Source organism: Cryptomeria japonica, unplaced genomic scaffold (genome assembly GCF_030272615.1).
Source record: "Cryptomeria japonica unplaced genomic scaffold, Sugi_1.0 HiC_scaffold_303, whole genome shotgun sequence".
NCBI classification, from domain to species: domain Eukaryota; kingdom Viridiplantae; phylum Streptophyta; class Pinopsida; order Cupressales; family Cupressaceae; genus Cryptomeria; species Cryptomeria japonica.
The window spans coordinates 113,619-127,500 of NW_026729125.1; the positions used below are offsets into that span (position 1 = coordinate 113,619).

Here is a 13,882-nt window from a genome sequence, read left to right on the forward strand (position 1 = left end):
CGAAGGTGCACGCGAGGTGCGCACCCGGGGCAAACCGGGCTCCGACTTCGTGCACGCCATGGTGCCCACCGCGGCGAAGGTGCGCACCCGGGGCAAACCGGGCTCCGACTTCGTGCACGCCGCACCTTGGAGCACACTTCGGAGCGCTCCTTGGTGCGCACCATGGTGCCCACCAGGCCGCGCAACCCAGCCAAGGTGTGCGCACCAAGGTGCACGCGAGGTGCGCACCCGGGGCAAACCGGGGTCCGACTTCGTGCACGCCGCACCTTGGAGCACACATCGGGGCGCTCCCGGGTTCGCACCGGCGTTGCGCACCGTGGTGGGCACCTCGGAGCACACCAAGGTGGGCAGCGAGGTGCGCACCTTTGATGCGATGCCTTCACTAATTTCCATAAAAGGCAAAAAAAAAACGAGATTTTAAAATTTCCGTTTTGAAAGATAGTGAGAAAAAGGGAATGCTGGTGCCATCTTGAGCCCGCCCTGGTGCGCAGCCCAGCCAAGGTTTGCGCACCAAGGTGCCCACCCTGGCGAAGGTGCGCGCCCGGGCAATTAACCCAACTTCCAACTTCGCGCGCGCCAGGGTGGGAGCGCACCCAACAACCGGGCCTGGGAAGAGCCAATGCGAGAAACCCCACCAAACTCTCTGACAAAAAAAGAGGGGGCGCTCCAGTAACCCCGCTTCGGAGCGCACCCTGGGCAAACCCAGCCAAGGTGCCCACCCCGGCCAAGGTGCAGGCGAGGTGCGCACCCGGGGCAAACCGGGCTCCGACAACGTGCACGCCGCACCTTGGAGCACACTTCGTAGCGCTCCCGGGTGCGCACCTCAGAGCACACCAAGGTGGGCAGCGAGGTGCGCACCTTTGATGCGCTGCCTTCACTAATTTCCAGAAAAGGCAAAAAAAAAAGGAGATTTTAAAATTTCCGTTTTGAAAGATAGTGAAAAAAACGGAACGCGCGTGCCATCTTGAGCCCGCCCTGGTGCGCAGCCCAGGTAAGGTGCCACCCTGGCAAAGGTGCGCACCCGGGCAATTAACCCTACTTCCGACTTCGTGCGCGCCAGGGTGGCAACCGGGCCTCGGAAGAGCCAATGCGAGAAACCCCACCAAACGCTCCGACAAAAAAAGAGGCGGCGCTCCAATAACCCCGCTTCGGAGCGCAGCCGGGGCAAACCAAGCCAAGGTGCCCACCCCGACGAAGGTGCACGCGAGGTGCGCACCCGGGGCAAACCGGGCTCCGACAACGTGCACGCAGCACCTTGGAGCACACTTCGAAGCACTCCCGGGTGCCCACCGGCGTTGCGCACCGTGGTGGGCAGCGAGGTGCGCACCTTTGATGCGCTGCCTTCACTAATTTCCAGAAAAAGGCAAAAAAAAATGAGATTTTAAAATTTCCGTTTTGAAAGATAGTGAAAAAAAAGGAACGCGGGTGCCATCTTGAGCCCGCCCTGGTGCGCAGCCCAGGCAAGGCATGCGCACCAAGGTGCCCACCCGAGGTGCACACCCGGGGCAAACCGGGCTCCGACTTCGTGCAGGCCGCACCTTGGAGCACACTTCAGAGCGCTCCTTGGTGCGCACCATGGTGCCCACCAGGGCGCACCCGAGGCAAACCGGGCTCCGACTTCGTGCACGCCGCACCTTGGAGCACACATCGGAGCGCTCCCAGGTTCGCACCAGCGTTGCGCACCTTTGATGCGCTGCCTTCACTAATTTCCAGAAAAGGCAAAAAAAAACGATATTTTAAAATTTCCGTTCCGAAAGATAGTGAAAAAAACGGAACGCGGGTGCCATCTTGAGCCCTTCCTGATGCGCAGCCCAGGCAAGTTGTGCGCACCAAGGTGCCCACCCTGGCGGAGGTGCGCGCCCGGGGCAAACCGGGCTCCGACTTCGTGCACTGCATGGTGCCCACCAAGGCGCGCAACCCAGCCAAGGTGCCCACCGCAGCGAAGGTGCACGCGAGGTGCGCACCCGAGGTGCACACCCGGGGCAAACCGGGCTCCGACTTCGTGCACGCCGCACCTTGGAGCACACTTCAGAGCGCTCCTTGGTACGCACCAGGGCGCGCAACCCAGCCAAGGTGCTCACCCCGGCGAAGGTGCACGCGAGGTGCGCACCCGGGGCAAACCGGGCTCGGACTTCGTGCACGCCGCACCTTGGAGCACACATCGGAGCGCTCCCGGGTTCGCACCAGCATTGCGCACCTTTGATGCGCTGCCTTCACTAATTTCCAGAAAAGGCAAAAAAAAGAAAAAAATGAGATTTTAAAATTTCCGTTTTGAAAGATAGTGAAAAAAACGGAACGCGGGTGCCATCTTGAGCCCGCCCTGGTGTGCAGCCCAGGCAAGTTGTGCGCACCAAGGCACCCACCCTGGCCAAGGTGGGTCACGGGGTGGGTCCTAGGGTGGGTAACGGGGTGGGTACTAAGGTGCGTGCCAAGGTGGGTCATAGGGTGGGTGCCAAGGTGGGCACCAGGGTGGGTGTGCACCAACCCTAGCCAGGGTAGGTCACGGGGTGGTTGTCGGGGTGGGCGTCAAGGAGCCAAGGTGGGTGGCAAGTAGCCAAGTTGCGTGCCAAGGTGGGTGTCGGGGTGGGTGCCAAGGATCCAAGGTGGGTGCCAAGGAACCAAGGTGGGTGTCTGGGTGGGTGCCGAGGTGGGAGCCAGGGTGGGTCCCAAGGTGAGTGCAAAGGTGGGTGCCAGGGTCAAGGTGAGTGCCAATGTGGGTTCCAAGGTGCCAGGGTCAGGGTGAGTGCCAATGTGGGTTCAAAGGTGCTAAGTTGGGTGCGAGGTTGGGTGCGAGGGTGGGTGGGTGCCAAGGTGTGCTAGGTGGAAGCCCGGGTGGGTCGGCATCCCATGGGTGTCGAGTTGGGTGCCTGATGGGTGCTTCTTGTCAAGTTTTAGTCGTCGGGACTCATTTCGAGCCTTAGAGGTCGTTTCTTGTCCGGTTGCCCTGTCTTCGACCTGGGAACCCAATTTTGGTCCTCGGGTCCCATTTTTTTTTGTCTCGCATCCCACTTTTGGCCTGTGGCCTTTTCGGGGTCGATTCTCGTTTTGGGCATCAGAGCATGTTTCTTCTCCTAAAACCCAATATTTGTTTATTAAGTCTCGGAACACATTTTTGTTCTCGTGGACCCATCATGGGTCTTGGAACGCATTTGTGGTCCTTGGGTCCCATTTTGCATCCCGAAACTTGTGTTTTGGTGCTTGATCCCTATTTTGGGTGCCCACCTTGCACCAAGTGCGCACCCGGGGCAAACCGAGCGCCTTGGTGCACCGGGGCAAGATCGAGCGTGCACCCGAGGCGCCCCGAACATGCACCAAGGTGCACTCGGCCCACATGTGAGCGCAGGTCGTTGCGCCCGAGGTGGTGTGTGGGCACCGCGTTGCAGACGGGACACTGCACGCACACGACGCCCCCTCCAGGTGCACGCACGTAGGCCGGGCCGGGTGCACACCCGACGCCCTAGCAAGGTGCGCGCACCCGGGCAGGGCTCACACTTGGCGAACGGGGCGCACTTCGCGAGGGAGGGTGTGCACCTCGACGGGGGTGGGTGGCCGGGGTGGATTCGCACGTGGGTCGCGGTTTGCTAAGTACACACTGCGACAAGCTCATAACGGGTGCGATCATACCAGCGTTAGTGCACCGGATCCCATCAGAACTCCGCAGTTAAGCGCGCTTGGGCCGGAGTAGTACTGGGATGGGTGACCTCCCGGGAAGTCCCGGTGTTGCACCCTTTTTTAGTTTTTCGCCGGGCGTCGCAATGCTATTTGAATAAACCTTTTGCCCGTTTGCGTTCTCGTCGGGGCCGGGCCGGGCCGGGGTGCGCTGCCCGCACTACCGCGCGCGCGGGGGCGACACCGAGCGCGCACCCGAGGCGCCCCGAGCACACAGGCCACGGTGCAACCCGGGCGTTGTGCGCGCACCCCGGTGCGCCCGAGGTGCTGCGCGCGCACCCAGGTGAAATCGGTGTGCACCTCGGCCAGTGCGCGCTCGGTCGAGTCGCGCACGTTGGCCAAGGTGCACGGTGATGTTTCTTACTCTAAGGTTCCGCACCAGACGCCCGGGACAGGTGAGCGAAGCTGGGCGGGGCCGGGTGCGCGGCCGGGGCAGGTGCACGCAGCTGGAGAGAGCTTTGGAGCACACTTCGGAGCGCACCAATGATGCGCTCCATTCAAAAGTTTCCTGAAAAGGCAAAAAAAGTTGAGATTATAGAATTTCCCACTTGAGAGATTGTAAAAAAAAAAATTTAAAATGAAGGAAACGCGGGTGCCAAGGTGTGCGCAGCCCAGCCCACCCTGGCGAAGGTGCACGCAAGGTGCGCACCCGAGGCAAACCGGACAATTAACCCAACTTTCGACTTCGCGCGCACCTTGGAGCGCACTTCGGAGCGCTCCTTGGTGCGCACCAATCTTGGGCACCTCGGAGTGCACCATGGCGCCCACCAAGGTGCGCACCCGGGGCAAACCGAGCTCCGACTTCGTGCGCACCTTGGAGCGCACGAAAGGTGCGCACCATGGCGCCCACCAAGGTGCGCAGCCCAGCCAAGGCGTGCGCATCAAGGTGCGCACCCTGGCGAAGGTGCGCACCCGGGGCAAACCGAGCTCCGACTTCGTGCGCACCTTGGAGCGCACAAAAGGTGCGCAACCCAGCCAAGGTGTGCGCACCCCGGTCAAACCGAGCTCCGAATCGTGCGCACCAGAGGTGCACGCCATCGTGCGCACCTTGGAGCACACTTCGGAGCCCTCCTTGGTGCGCGCCGATGTTGCGCACCTCGGAGCGCACCCGGGGAAAACAATGCAATTAACCCGACTTTCGACTTCGTGGGCACCTCGGAGCGCTCTCGGGTTCGCACCTCGGAGCACACCGAGGTGCGCACCTTTGATGCGCTGCCTTCACCAATTTCCAGAAAAGGCAAGAAAACATTGAGAAGGTGTGCGCACCGAGGTGCCCACCCTGGCGAAGGTGCACGCGAGGTGCGCACCCGGGGCAAACCGGGCTCCGACTTCGTGCACGCCGCACCTTGGAGCACACTTCGGAGCGCTCCTTGGTGCGCACCAGGGCGCGCAACCCAGCCGAGGTGCCCACCCCGGCGAAGGTGCACGCGAGGTGCGCACCCGGGGCAAACCGGGCTCCGACTTCGTGCACGCCATGGTGCCCACCGCGGCGAAGGTGCACGCGAGGTGCGCACCCGGGGCAAACCGGGCTCCGACTTCGTGCACGCCGCACCTTGGAGCACACTTCGGAGCGCTCCTTGGTGCGCACCATGGTGCCCACCAGGGCGCGCAACCCCGCCGAAGGTGCACGCGAGGTGCGCACCCGGGGCAAACCGGGCTCCGACTTCGTGCACGCCGCACCTTGGAGCACACTTCGGAGCGCTCCTTGGTGCGCACCATGGTGCCCACCAGGGCGCGCAACCCCGCCGAAGGTGCACGCGAGGTGCGCACCCGGGGCAAACCGGGCTCCGACTTCGTGCACGCCATGGTGCGCACCGCGGCGAAGGTGCGCACCCGGGGCAAACCGGGCTCCGACTTCGTGCACGCCGCACCTTGGAGCACACTTCGGAGCGCTCCTTGGTGCGCACCAGGGCGCGCAACCCAGCCGAGGTGCCCACCCCGGCGAAGGTGCACGCGAGGTGCGTACCCGGGGCAAACCGGGCTCCGACTTCGTGCACGCCGCACCTTGGAGCACACTTCGGAGCGCTCCTTGGTGCGCACCATGGTGCCCACCAGGCCGCGCAACCCAGCCAAGGTGTGCGCACCAAGGTGCACGCGAGGTGCGCACCCGGGGCAAACCGGGGTCCGACTTCGTGCACGCCGCACCTTGGAGCACACATCGGGGCGCTCCCGGGTTCGCACCGGCGTTGCGCACCGTGGTGGGCACCTCGGAGCACACCAAGGTGGGCAGCGAGGTGCGCACCTTTGATGCGATGCCTTCACTAATTTCCATAAAAGGCAAAAAAAAAACGAGATTTTAAAATTTCCGTTTTGAAAGATAGTGAGAAAAAGGGAATGCTGGTGCCATCTTGAGCCCGCCCTGGTGCGCAGCCCAGCCAAGGTGTGCGCACCAAGGTGCCCACCCTGGCGAAGGTGCGCGCCCGGGCAATTAACCCAACTTCCAACTTCGCGCGCGCCAGGGTGGGAGCGCACCCAACAACCGGGCCTGGGAAGAGCCAATGCGAGAAACCCCACCAAACGCTCTGACAAAAAAAGAGGGGGCGCTCCAGTAACCCCGCTTCGGAGCGCACCCTGGGCAAACCCAGCCAAGGTGCCCACCCCGGCCAAGGTGCAGGCGAGGTGCGCACCCGGGGCAAACCGGGCTCCGACAACGTGCACGCCGCACCTTGGAGCACACTTCGTAGCGCTCCCGGGTGCGCACCTCAGAGCACACCAAGGTGGGCAGCGAGGTGCGCACCTTTGATGCGCTGCCTTCACTAATTTCCAGAAAAGGCAAAAAAAAAAGGAGATTTTAAAATTTCCGTTTTGAAAGATAGTGAAAAAAACGGAACGCGCGTGCCATCTTGAGCCCGCCCTGGTGCGCAGCCCAGGTAAGGTGCCCACCCTGGCAAAGGTGCGCACCCGGGCAATTAACCCTACTTCCGACTTCGTGCGCGCCAGGGTGGCAACCGGGCCTCGGAAGAGCCAATGCGAGAAACCCCACCAAACGCTCCGACAAAAAAAGAGGCGGCGCTCCAATAACCCCGCTTCGGAGCGCAGCCGGGGCAAACCCAGCCAAGGTGCCCACCCCGACGAAGGTGCACGCGAGGTGCGCACCCGGGGCAAACCGGGCTCCGACAACGTGCACGCAGCACCTTGGAGCACACTTCGAAGCACTCCCGGGTGCCCACCGGCGTTGCGCACCGTGGTGGGCAGCGAGGTGCGCACCTTTGATGCGCTGCCTTCACTAATTTCCAGAAAAAGGCAAAAAAAAATGAGATTTTAAAATTTCCGTTTTGAAAGATAGTGAAAAAAAAGGAACGCGGGTGCCATCTTGAGCCCGCCCTGGTGCGCAGCCCAGGCAAGGCATGCGCACCAAGGTGCCCACCCGAGGTGCACACCCGGGGCAAACCGGGCTCCGACTTCGTGCAGGCCGCACCTTGGAGCACACTTCGGAGCGCTCCTTGGTGCGCACCATGGTGCCCACCAGGGCGCGCAACCCAGCCAAGGTCTGCACACGAAGGTGCCCACCCCGGCGAAGGTGCACGCGAGGTGCGCACCCGGGGCAAACCGGGCTCCGACTTCGTGCACGCCATGGTGCCCACCGCGGCGAAGGTGCACGCGAGGTGCGCACCCGGGGCAAACCGGGCTCCGACTTCGTGCACGCCGCACCTTGGAGCACACTTCGGAGCGCTCCTTGGTGCGCACCATGGTGCCCACCAGGGCGCGCAACCCAGCCAAGGTGTGCGCACCAAGGTGCACGCGAGGTGCGCACCCGGGGCAAACCGGGGTCCGACTTCGTGCACGCCGCACCTTGGAGCACACATCGGAGCGCTCCCAGGTTCGCACCAGCGTTGCGCACCTTTGATGCGCTGCCTTCACTAATTTCCAGAAAAGGCAAAAAAAAACGATATTTTAAAATTTCCGTTCTGAAAGATAGTGAAAAAAACGGAACGCGGGTGCCATCTTGAGCCCTTCCTGGTGCGCAGCCCAGGCAAGTTGTGCGCACCAAGGTGCCCACCCTGGCGGAGGTGCGCGCCCGGGGCAAACCGGGCTCCGACTTCGTGCACTGCATGGTGCCCACCAAGGCGCGCAACCCAGCCAAGGTGCCCACCGCAGCGAAGGTGCACGCGAGGTGCACACCCGGGGCAAACCGGGCTCCGACTTCGTGCACGCCGCACCTTGGAGCACACTTCAGAGCGCTCCTTGGTGCGCACCAGGGCGCGCACCCCAGCCGAGGTGCCCACCCCGGCGAAGGTGCACGCGAGGTGCGCACCCGGGGCAAACCGGGCTCCGACTTCGTGCACGCCATGGTGCCCACCGCGGCGAAGGTGCGCACCCGGGGCAAACCGGGCTCCGACTTCGTGCACGCCGCACCTTGGAGCACACTTCGGAGCGCTCCTTGGTGCGCACCATGGTGCCCACCAGGCCGCGCAACCCAGCCAAGGTGTGCGCACCAAGGTGCACGCGAGGTGCGCACCCGGGGCAAACCGGGGTCCGACTTCGTGCACGCCGCACCTTGGAGCACACATCGGGGCGCTCCCGGGTTCGCACCGGCGTTGCGCACCGTGGTGGGCACCTCGGAGCACACCAAGGTGGGCAGCGAGGTGCGCACCTTTGATGCGATGCCTTCACTAATTTCCATAAAAGGCAAAAAAAAAACGAGATTTTAAAATTTCCGTTTTGAAAGATAGTGAGAAAAAGGGAATGCTGGTGCCATCTTGAGCCCGCCCTGGTGCGCAGCCCAGCCAAGGTTTGCGCACCAAGGTGCCCACCCTGGCGAAGGTGCGCGCCCGGGCAATTAACCCAACTTCCAACTTCGCGCGCGCCAGGGTGGGAGCGCACCCAACAACCGGGCCTGGGAAGAGCCAATGCGAGAAACCCCACCAAACTCTCTGACAAAAAAAGAGGGGGCGCTCCAGTAACCCCGCTTCGGAGCGCACCCTGGGCAAACCCAGCCAAGGTGCCCACCCCGGCCAAGGTGCAGGCGAGGTGCGCACCCGGGGCAAACCGGGCTCCGACAACGTGCACGCCGCACCTTGGAGCACACTTCGTAGCGCTCCCGGGTGCGCACCTCAGAGCACACCAAGGTGGGCAGCGAGGTGCGCACCTTTGATGCGCTGCCTTCACTAATTTCCAGAAAAGGCAAAAAAAAAAGGAGATTTTAAAATTTCCGTTTTGAAAGATAGTGAAAAAAACGGAACGCGCGTGCCATCTTGAGCCCGCCCTGGTGCGCAGCCCAGGTAAGGTGCCACCCTGGCAAAGGTGCGCACCCGGGCAATTAACCCTACTTCCGACTTCGTGCGCGCCAGGGTGGCAACCGGGCCTCGGAAGAGCCAATGCGAGAAACCCCACCAAACGCTCCGACAAAAAAAGAGGCGGCGCTCCAATAACCCCGCTTCGGAGCGCAGCCGGGGCAAACCAAGCCAAGGTGCCCACCCCGACGAAGGTGCACGCGAGGTGCGCACCCGGGGCAAACCGGGCTCCGACAACGTGCACGCAGCACCTTGGAGCACACTTCGAAGCACTCCCGGGTGCCCACCGGCGTTGCGCACCGTGGTGGGCAGCGAGGTGCGCACCTTTGATGCGCTGCCTTCACTAATTTCCAGAAAAAGGCAAAAAAAAATGAGATTTTAAAATTTCCGTTTTGAAAGATAGTGAAAAAAAAGGAACGCGGGTGCCATCTTGAGCCCGCCCTGGTGCGCAGCCCAGGCAAGGCATGCGCACCAAGGTGCCCACCCGAGGTGCACACCCGGGGCAAACCGGGCTCCGACTTCGTGCAGGCCGCACCTTGGAGCACACTTCGGAGCGCTCCTTGGTGCGCACCATGGTGCCCACCAGGGCGCACCCGAGGCAAACCGGGCTCCGACTTCGTGCACGCCGCACCTTGGAGCACACATCGGAGCGCTCCCAGGTTCGCACCAGCGTTGCGCACCTTTGATGCGCTGCCTTCACTAATTTCCAGAAAAGGCAAAAAAAAACGATATTTTAAAATTTCCGTTCTGAAAGATAGTGAAAAAAACGGAACGCGGGTGCCATCTTGAGCCCTTCCTGATGCGCAGCCCAGGCAAGTTGTGCGCACCAAGGTGCCCACCCTGGCGGAGGTGCGCGCCCGGGGCAAACCGGGCTCCGACTTCGTGCACTGCATGGTGCCCACCAAGGCGCGCAACCCAGCCAAGGTGCCCACCGCAGCGAAGGTGCACGCGAGGTGCGCACCCGAGGTGCACACCCGGGGCAAACCGGGCTCCGACTTCGTGCACGCCGCACCTTGGAGCACACTTCAGAGCGCTCCTTGGTACGCACCAGGGCGCGCAACCCAGCCAAGGTGCTCACCCCGGCGAAGGTGCACGCGAGGTGCGCACCCGGGGCAAACCGGGCTCGGACTTCGTGCACGCCGCACCTTGGAGCACACATCGGAGCGCTCCCGGGTTCGCACCAGCATTGCGCACCTTTGATGCGCTGCCTTCACTAATTTCCAGAAAAGGCAAAAAAAAGAAAAAAATGAGATTTTAAAATTTCCGTTTTGAAAGATAGTGAAAAAAACGGAACGCGGGTGCCATCTTGAGCCCGCCCTGGTGTGCAGCCCAGGCAAGTTGTGCGCACCAAGGCACCCACCCTGGCCAAGGTGGGTCACGGGGTGGGTCCTAGGGTGGGTAACGGGGTGGGTACTAAGGTGCGTGCCAAGGTGGGTCATAGGGTGGGTGCCAAGGTGGGCACCAGGGTGGGTGTGCACCAACCCTAGCCAGGGTAGGTCACGGGGTGGTTGTCGGGGTGGGCGTCAAGGAGCCAAGGTGGGTGGCAAGTAGCCAAGTTGCGTGCCAAGGTGGGTGTCGGGGTGGGTGCCAAGGATCCAAGGTGGGTGCCAAGGAACCAAGGTGGGTGTCTGGGTGGGTGCCGAGGTGGGAGCCAGGGTGGGTCCCAAGGTGAGTGCAAAGGTGGGTGCCAGGGTCAAGGTGAGTGCCAATGTGGGTTCCAAGGTGCCAGGGTCAGGGTGAGTGCCAATGTGGGTTCAAAGGTGCTAAGTTGGGTGCGAGGTTGGGTGCGAGGGTGGGTGGGTGCCAAGGTGTGCTAGGTGGAAGCCCGGGTGGGTCGGCATCCCATGGGTGTCGAGTTGGGTGCCTGATGGGTGCTTCTTGTCAAGTTTTAGTCGTCGGGACTCATTTCGAGCCTTAGAGGTCGTTTCTTGTCCGGTTGCCCTGTCTTCGACCTGGGAACCCAATTTTGGTCCTCGGGTCCCATTTTTTTTTGTCTCGCATCCCACTTTTGGCCTGTGGCCTTTTCGGGGTCGATTCTCGTTTTGGGCATCAGAGCATGTTTCTTCTCCTAAAACCCAATATTTGTTTATTAAGTCTCGGAACACATTTTTGTTCTCGTGGACCCATCATGGGTCTTGGAACGCATTTGTGGTCCTTGGGTCCCATTTTGCATCCCGAAACTTGTGTTTTGGTGCTTGATCCCTATTTTGGGTGCCCACCTTGCACCAAGTGCGCACCCGGGGCAAACCGAGCGCCTTGGTGCACCGGGGCAAGATCGAGCGTGCACCCGAGGCGCCCCGAACATGCACCAAGGTGCACTCGGCCCACATGTGAGCGCAGGTCGTTGCGCCCGAGGTGGTGTGTGGGCACCGCGTTGCAGACGGGACACTGCACGCACACGACGCCCCCTCCAGGTGCACGCACGTAGGCCGGGCCGGGTGCACACCCGACGCCCTAGCAAGGTGCGCGCACCCGGGCAGGGCTCACACTTGGCGAACGGGGCGCACTTCGCGAGGGAGGGTGTGCACCTCGACGGGGGTGGGTGGCCGGGGTGGATTCGCACGTGGGTCGCGGTTTGCTAAGTACACACTGCGACAAGCTCATAACGGGTGCGATCATACCAGCGTTAGTGCACCGGATCCCATCAGAACTCCGCAGTTAAGCGCGCTTGGGCCGGAGTAGTACTGGGATGGGTGACCTCCCGGGAAGTCCCGGTGTTGCACCCTTTTTTAGTTTTTCGCCGGGCGTCGCAATGCTATTTGAATAAACCTTTTGCCCGTTTGCGTTCTCGTCGGGGCCGGGCCGGGCCGGGGTGCGCTGCCCGCACTACCGCGCGCGCGGGGGCGACACCGAGCGCGCACCCGAGGCGCCCCGAGCACACAGGCCACGGTGCAACCCGGGCGTTGTGCGCGCACCCCGGTGCGCCCGAGGTGCTGCGCGCGCACCCAGGTGAAATCGGTGTGCACCTCGGCCAGTGCGCGCTCGGTCGAGTCGCGCACGTTGGCCAAGGTGCACGGTGATGTTTCTTACTCTAAGGTTCCGCACCAGACGCCCGGGACAGGTGAGCGAAGCTGGGCGGGGCCGGGTGCGCGGCCGGGGCAGGTGCACGCAGCTGGAGAGAGCTTTGGAGCACACTTCGGAGCGCACCAATGATGCGCTCCATTCAAAAGTTTCCTGAAAAGGCAAAAAAAGTTGAGATTATAGAATTTCCCACTTGAGAGATTGTAAAAAAAAAAAATTTAAAATGAAGGAAACGCGGGTGCCAAGGTGTGCGCAGCCCAGCCCACCCTGGCGAAGGTGCACGCAAGGTGCGCACCCGAGGCAAACCGGACAATTAACCCAACTTTCGACTTCGCGCGCACCTTGGAGCGCACTTCGGAGCGCTCCTTGGTGCGCACCAATCTTGGGCACCTCGGAGTGCACCATGGCGCCCACCAAGGTGCGCACCCGGGGCAAACCGAGCTCCGACTTCGTGCGCACCTTGGAGCGCACGAAAGGTGCGCACCATGGCGCCCACCAAGGTGCGCAGCCCAGCCAAGGCGTGCGCATCAAGGTGCGCACCCTGGCGAAGGTGCGCACCCGGGGCAAACCGAGCTCCGACTTCGTGCGCACCTTGGAGCGCACAAAAGGTGCGCAACCCAGCCAAGGTGTGCGCACCCCGGTCAAACCGAGCTCCGAATCGTGCGCACCAGAGGTGCACGCCATCGTGCGCACCTTGGAGCACACTTCGGAGCCCTCCTTGGTGCGCGCCGATGTTGCGCACCTCGGAGCGCACCCGGGGAAAACAATGCAATTAACCCGACTTTCGACTTCGTGGGCACCTCGGAGCGCTCTCGGGTTCGCACCTCGGAGCACACCGAGGTGCGCACCTTTGATGCGCTGCCTTCACCAATTTCCAGAAAAGGCAAGAAAACATTGAGAAGGTGTGCGCACCGAGGTGCCCACCCTGGCGAAGGTGCACGCGAGGTGCGCACCCGGGGCAAACCGGGCTCCGACTTCGTGCACGCCGCACCTTGGAGCACACTTCGGAGCGCTCCTTGGTGCGCACCAGGGCGCGCAACCCAGCTGAGGTGCCCACCCCGGCGAAGGTGCACGCGAGGTGCGCACCCGGGGCAAACCGGGCTCCGACTTCGTGCACGCCATGGTGCCCACCGCGGCGAAGGTGCACGCGAGGTGCGCACCCGGGGCAAACCGGGCTCCGACTTCGTGCACGCCGCACCTTGGAGCACACTTCGGAGCGCTCCTTGGTGCGCACCATGGTGCCCACCAGGGCGCGCAACCCCGCCGAAGGTGCACGCGAGGTGCGCACCCGGGGCAAACCGGGCTCCGACTTCGTGCACGCCGCACCTTGGAGCACACTTCGGAGCGCTCCTTGGTGCGCACCATGGTGCCCACCAGGGCGCGCAACCCCGCCGAAGGTGCACGCGAGGTGCGCACCCGGGGCAAACCGGGCTCCGACTTCGTGCACGCCATGGTGCGCACCGCGGCGAAGGTGCGCACCCGGGGCAAACCGGGCTCCGACTTCGTGCACGCCGCACCTTGGAGCACACTTCGGAGCGCTCCTTGGTGCGCACCAGGGCGCGCAACCCAGCCGAGGTGCCCACCCCGGCGAAGGTGCACGCGAGGTGCGTACCCGGGGCAAACCGGGCTCCGACTTCGTGCACGCCGCACCTTGGAGCACACTTCGGAGCGCTCCTTGGTGCGCACCATGGTGCCCACCAGGCCGCGCAACCCAGCCAAGGTGTGCGCACCAAGGTGCACGCGAGGTGCGCACCCGGGGCAAACCGGGGTCCGACTTCGTGCACGCCGCACCTTGGAGCACACATCGGGGCGCTCCCGGGTTCGCACCGGCGTTGCGCACCGTGGTGGGCACCTCGGAGCACACCAAGGTGGGCAGCGAGGTGCGCACCTTTGATGCGATGCCTTCACTAATTTCCATAAAAGGCAAAAAAAAAACGAGATTTTAAAATTTCCGTTTT

The 13,882-nt window shown here is 62.8% G+C and overlaps 2 non-coding genes across 2 annotated transcripts; both read left to right on the forward strand.

Annotated features, from left to right (window-relative positions):
• The first annotated feature begins 3,610 nt into the window (after positions 1–3,610).
• On the forward strand, positions 3,611–3,729 carry LOC131870207 (5S ribosomal RNA). Its single transcript, XR_009368534.1, has one exon. It is a non-coding gene; the product is annotated as a 5S ribosomal RNA (ribosomal RNA).
• Positions 3,730–11,510: 7,781 nt separating this feature from the next.
• Positions 11,511–11,629, forward strand: LOC131870208 (5S ribosomal RNA). The gene has a single exon (XR_009368535.1). It is a non-coding gene; the product is annotated as a 5S ribosomal RNA (ribosomal RNA).
• The last annotated feature ends 2,253 nt before the right edge of the window (positions 11,630–13,882 follow it).